The sequence below is a fragment of the Myotis davidii genome, unplaced genomic scaffold (assembly GCF_000327345.1).
Source record: "Myotis davidii unplaced genomic scaffold, ASM32734v1 scaffold1146, whole genome shotgun sequence".
In the NCBI taxonomy this organism is placed as follows: domain Eukaryota; kingdom Metazoa; phylum Chordata; class Mammalia; order Chiroptera; family Vespertilionidae; genus Myotis; species Myotis davidii.
Genome location: NW_006296974.1, coordinates 248688 through 254479, shown reverse-complemented (window position 1 = coordinate 254479; position 5792 = coordinate 248688).

Sequence of the window (5792 nt, the reverse complement as noted above, 5' to 3'; positions counted from 1 at the left end):
TGAACGCTGTGTCCATGTTATTCCTTCTTCGCCGACTCCGTCCACACCTTTGGGGACTCCTGGACCTGCTGGGGTTGGACCCCAGCATATCAATCCATTTTGTCTTCTACCTTAAATAATGACAGGCAAAGAATCTAACATTATTTTCATCTTTCTTCCTATGTTTGTTATATATCTATTTTTTTCCTCTGGATATTTGTAAAATGTTTTCTTCATTACTGGTTTTAGGCAATATTATGTTGTATGTCAGTGTGCTTTTATTTATTCATCTTGCAATTGAATTGCATTTTTGGATCTGTGGGTTTAAAGTTATTATCCAATTTGGAAGAAAATTGGCCATTATAACCCCAAATTTTTTTTGCCACCCTACTCCATTTCTGATATCCCAATAACGTATCCATTAGAAAACTTGATATTGTTTTACAGGGCATTGGTACACTGTTCACTTTTAAAGTTGGTTTTTTTTTTTCTCTCTGTGTTTCATTTGGAATTATTTCTTTTGCAATGCCTTTAAGCTTACTGATTATTTTTTCTTTCACAGTGTCTACTCTGTCTGCTATTAATCTCATACAAGTTGGTCTTTTAAAAAATATTTTCCTTATGTGTCCTCATCATACCTATGTTTTCCTCTATATTATTTAACTTATAGAGCATATTTATAATGCCTGCTTCAAAGTCCCTATCTGCTTATTTTATCACCTATTGTTACTATGTGTAAATGTAGTAATTGATTTTTCCCCTCTCCTGATTGGATGTGGTATGTTCCTGGTTATTTGCTTGTCTTGTAAATTTTGGTTAGATGCCAGGAATTGTAAATTTTATGTTGTTGAGTGTTGACTTTGGTTGTATTCCTTTAAATTGTATTAGATTTGTTCTGGTATGTTTCCAGTTACTTGAAGTCAGTTGGTTCCTTTTGGAGTTTGCTTTAAGCTTGTTAGGGCAGGTCTAGGATAGCCTTTATTTTATGGGTAGTTTAATTAGGCTACTAAAGTCATACCCTTCTGGTGATTCTGCCTGATACCTGTGTATTATGAGGTTTGTTCACTCTGTCTGGTGGGAACATAAAAAGAGCTTTGGGAATTGTTTGATCTTTCACTTTTCCAGAGGATTTCTCCTGGGTTTAGGGGAATTTACTCTCAATCATGTGTAGATCAATCCTCAGCCAAAGACTTGAGGAGTCCCCCCAACTCACTGCAGCTCCTACCTCTCTGAGTTTCTATTTCACAGGCTATAGCTGTTTTGCCTTCTTTAAGTTCCTTTTCTGTCTCTTTACCTAAGTGAAACCTTTGGGCTCTGTTTAGGCACCCTTCCCTGTGTTGTAGCCCAGAAACTTCCTCTAAGTAGTAGGCTGCAGAATTGTAGGGATTAATTACCTTGTTTGTTTCCCTTTTCTCAAGGAGTTAGCCCTATGCTGCCTATTTTTCAATGTCAAAACCTTTGTATCACATATTTTGTAAAATTTTCTAGTCGTTTAAGGCAAGAGTCTCTAGTACTCCATTTTGGACATAACTTGTGGCTCTAGTGAACAAAGCATACATATTAAGTAAAGTAATCATACATATAGTTAATGCTTAAAATATGTAAACTGTTTCTAATATTCTCTGTTATTTCAGAAAGCAGCTCTAGAATCAAAGGACAAAAGTGGTAGTTTGAAAGATTTTCTACTCTACCTTTCCAAAATTGGAATTAGGAAGGAAATAGTAGGTCTTGTTTGCTTTTAACCACAGGAAGTAATTATATAGGCTATAGAAAAAGCGGCTTCCTTCTAAGGTAATTCCTTATTGCATAAATGATCTCTATATTTTCTCCCAAATTTCAAAGTTTATGACATTATTTGCATAATGTCTCATAACTAAATAGTGCTAGAGTTGAAGTAGAGTTGAGATTTCCGTGAATCTCAGGTTAGTGAGATTTCCATGAGAAATCTTCAGAATTACCTCTTTAATTTTAGCTAAACTATCCATAAAAATGACTATGGGAGAGATTTAAATTTATAAGGTTTAGTGAGAGAATATTTGGTAAATGTAATACTTACAAAGATTTTGTTGTGTGTCTACTTAGACACTATTTTTGTCTTTGTATCAATATCTTAGCCATGAAAAAAGATCAATAATTTTGCCTGGCTTGTGTGGCTCAGTGGTTGAGTGTCAACCCATGAACCAGGAGGGTGAGGTTCGGTTCCTGGTTAGAGCACATGCCCAGATTGGGGACGCAATTTCCAGTGGGGGGCATGCAGGAAGAGGTCGATCAATGGTTCTCTCTCAACCATTGATGTTTCTATCTCTCCCTCTCCCTTCCTCTCTGAAATCAATAAAAACATATATTTAAAAAAATCAATGATGTTACTCAAAGGGTGGAAAAAGCCTAACTGGCCTAAAGATTTTTCCCAAGCAGTGCTCTTACAATACTTCAAGGAGTTACCGGGACATAGAGTAACTGAGTTCCTGAAAAACAAACCAATTCCTAAAGGTGAATTTTCTTTTAAAAATTATATAGAGTTGAGTGAAGAAGATAAAAAAAAATAAGATGGGGGTGGGATGTTTTGTATACTATTGTCTGGACCTATTGAAATCTTAGATTGCTTGAGTTATGTGAGATCACCTTGGACTACATCGACGGGTCTCCAAAGTTGTCCACTTAAGGAAAAATGGCTCACAAGAAAGTTCCGAAGGCCATTTGAGAGCCAGGAGCTTATTCTTTAGCCTTTGTCTTTAATTTGTCTGAGACACACTTTGGGAACTGTGGTAGGAGAGGTGGCAACTTCACAAGCTCCCATTCTGGTTCTTAGAACCCATCTTGTTCAGCCTTTTAATATTACCAACTAGGAAACTGAGGCCCTGTGAGACGATGCGAGTTGAGCGGATCACCAGCTAGTTCTGGGGAGAGCTAGGACTACTGTCCCATTTAACAAATGTTTACGAAGCACCTGGTGTATGCGATGCATCCCGTTCAGTGCTTGTTACACCGCTGTGAGCTATCCTTCATGAATTATAATAACATGGAAAGAGCTTGTCAGGATTTATAATGTTTTTTTTTCTCTATCTTAAAAAAATAGAAGCCTCTCTGAACTTATCACTGAGATGTTCAAGGAAATTCAGTAGCTGTAATGACAGGGAAGAGTCCCAGTCAGAATCAGCAGTGAGCAGTTGTATGCCAGTGGGTGACGTGTTGCCACTGAGAGGGAGATTTCCATGCGAAAGTGGGACCAGAGGTCAGGGACCAAATACAAGGATCAAATGTAAAGTAAGAACAATTAATGTGTCTGGACACAAATTAATTGAGTTCTTACCAGATAAATAGTCAGGTCATACTGACACTTGAATTCAACATTGCAATAGCTGGGAAAGAGAGGGCACTGAATCAGTTATATCTTTATTCCAAAGAGAAGGGATGCTGGTGTTGTCAAGTACAAACTCTTGTCAGATGCCTTTACCTGCTTAGATCTCCAGTTACTGTTCAAAGTTCAACTTTCGCTAGACGTGAATTGCACAATTATGCCAGCTTCTCAGGTTCAATCCAGACAACATCAGAGAAAAAAGAACCATGTTCAGTAGAAATAAACAAAAGCTGTTTGCACTTCTGGAATGTAGGAGAAACAAAGCATGTTGAAGTGGGACAAGACAAGAGATACTACTTAGAAAAACTGCCTTCTGCTATGCCGATATCAATGAAATTTGCTCTCCTCTTACAACTAAAATTTTTCAAAAATTCTAAATCAGAGAAACAGCAGTTTAAGGTACTCTACTAAAGTTTTCAGTGTTGTTTCTAGAAGAAAAAAAGCCCAACCTTTGTGAATCAGAGTCATGCTGCCTGGCCATAAAACAGGGACTTCTTTTGTACATATAATACCTTTGGGCAAATTAGGAAAAAGTATTTTACATAAAAGGCGTCTCCTTTGAGTGGACGAATTGGAGCCCAGCACTGGGGCTCAGGTCTTGGGATTAGAGAAGGAGCTGGATCTCAATCCGAACGTGGTCCTTCGTCTCTGTACTTTGTGCAGGGCATGTGTTACCTAGAGGTTCTCCCTTGAAACCTTATGATTTTCTGAACTTCTCTTCTGGTCACTATAAGCTGCCTTGGGCCTTTTGTCAGACCTGGGGGTTATGGCAAAGGTGTGAATGAGCAGTTGCCTAAGGCATCAGAGTATGGAGTAGGGGGAGGGTACCAGGGAATCCAAAAAGACAATGTCTATGGACAAAGAAGAAGCGGAGGACCAGGACCCAAGTGAAGGCAGAATCCAAAGGAACTGGGCAGAAATGCAAAATTTAACCAGATAAATCAGGTCAGAAAGGCAGGTTCTAAAGGGAAGATGGGAGGTGGGCTGGATAATTCTTAAAGAGGCAGAGCCTGTCAGCATGCTGAGCTGGATTAGAGGCATCAGTAATATTTATCACCAGAGTTTTGGGGGAGGAAACCAACTATAAGTACTAGCTAGCTCTGGAGCAGCACTGCCTGGGGTCTAATTCTAATACGACTCTGGCTAAAAACTCACTTATTCTTCACTTCTTTTTTCCACTCAGATCCCACATTCTATACACTAGAAAAACCGGTTGTCTCTACTTTCAAAATATATCCAGACTGTGACCACTTTTCACTGCTACTACTTCTGTCCAAGCCATCAAGAAATATTCTAGCCCATCTCTGCTTTTGCCCTTGCTTGTTTCATGCCATGAATTTATTCTTATCACACGGGCGTTCTAAAGGACCTTGCACTCCTTCTCAGAGCGAAACCCTGAGTCGTTACAATGTCTTACAAGACCTGTGTGATCTGAACCCTTGTCCTCTTAGACCTCATCTCTTAACATGCACCACTCGACTGTCGCTTGAACCACACTGGCCTGTTTGCTTCTGCTTGAGGAAGACTTTTGCCTCAAGCACATTCTGATTCCTCTGTCTCAGGGAACACCCTTCCCTCCATTAATCATTTCTTTCAAATTTCTTCTACAAATGCCATCCAGAAGGGGACTTCAGATCATCCCATGCAAAATAGAAACCCACTACCCCCTGCATTCTCCATTTCCTCTCTGATTTAATTTTTCTAAATAATTCTCCCCTTCTGCTGTAATATAGATTTTAACTTTATTGAGGTACAATTTACATGCAGTTAGGTGTACAAATTTGAAGTGCATTAAGAGTTTGTTTCATTGCAGAGTAATATCAACTGTGTAAACATGCGACATTGTGTTTATTCATATTTGATAGGTCATTGGGTTATTTCCAGTTTAGGACTATCATAAATAAAGGCATTATGAACATTCTTTCATAGTCTTTTTATGGAATTTGAATTTATCTTTAATAAATAATTCTTAATGGGTCATTTTCTTTTTCTTTTAAATTAAATCTTTATTGTTCAGATTATTACAGTTGTTCCTCTTTCCCCCCCCCCATAACTCCCCTCCACCCGGTTCCCACCCCCCTCCCCTCCCTTACTCCCCACCCACTGTCCTCATCCATAGGTGCACGATTTTTGTCCAGTCTCTTCCCGCATCTCCCACACCCCTTTCCCCCACCAAGAATAGTCAGTCAACTCCCTTTCTATGTCCCTGATTCTATTACAATCACCAGTTCATACTGTTCATCAGATTATTTATTCACTTGATTTTTAGATTCACTTGTTGATAGATGTGTATTTGTTGTTCATAATTTGTATCTTTACCTTTTTCTTCTTCTTCTTCTGAAAGAATATCCTTCAGCATTTCATATAATACTGGTTTGGTGGTGATGAACTCCTTTAGCTTTTTCTTGTCTGTGAAGCTCTTCATCTGACCTTCAATTCTACATGATAGCTTTTA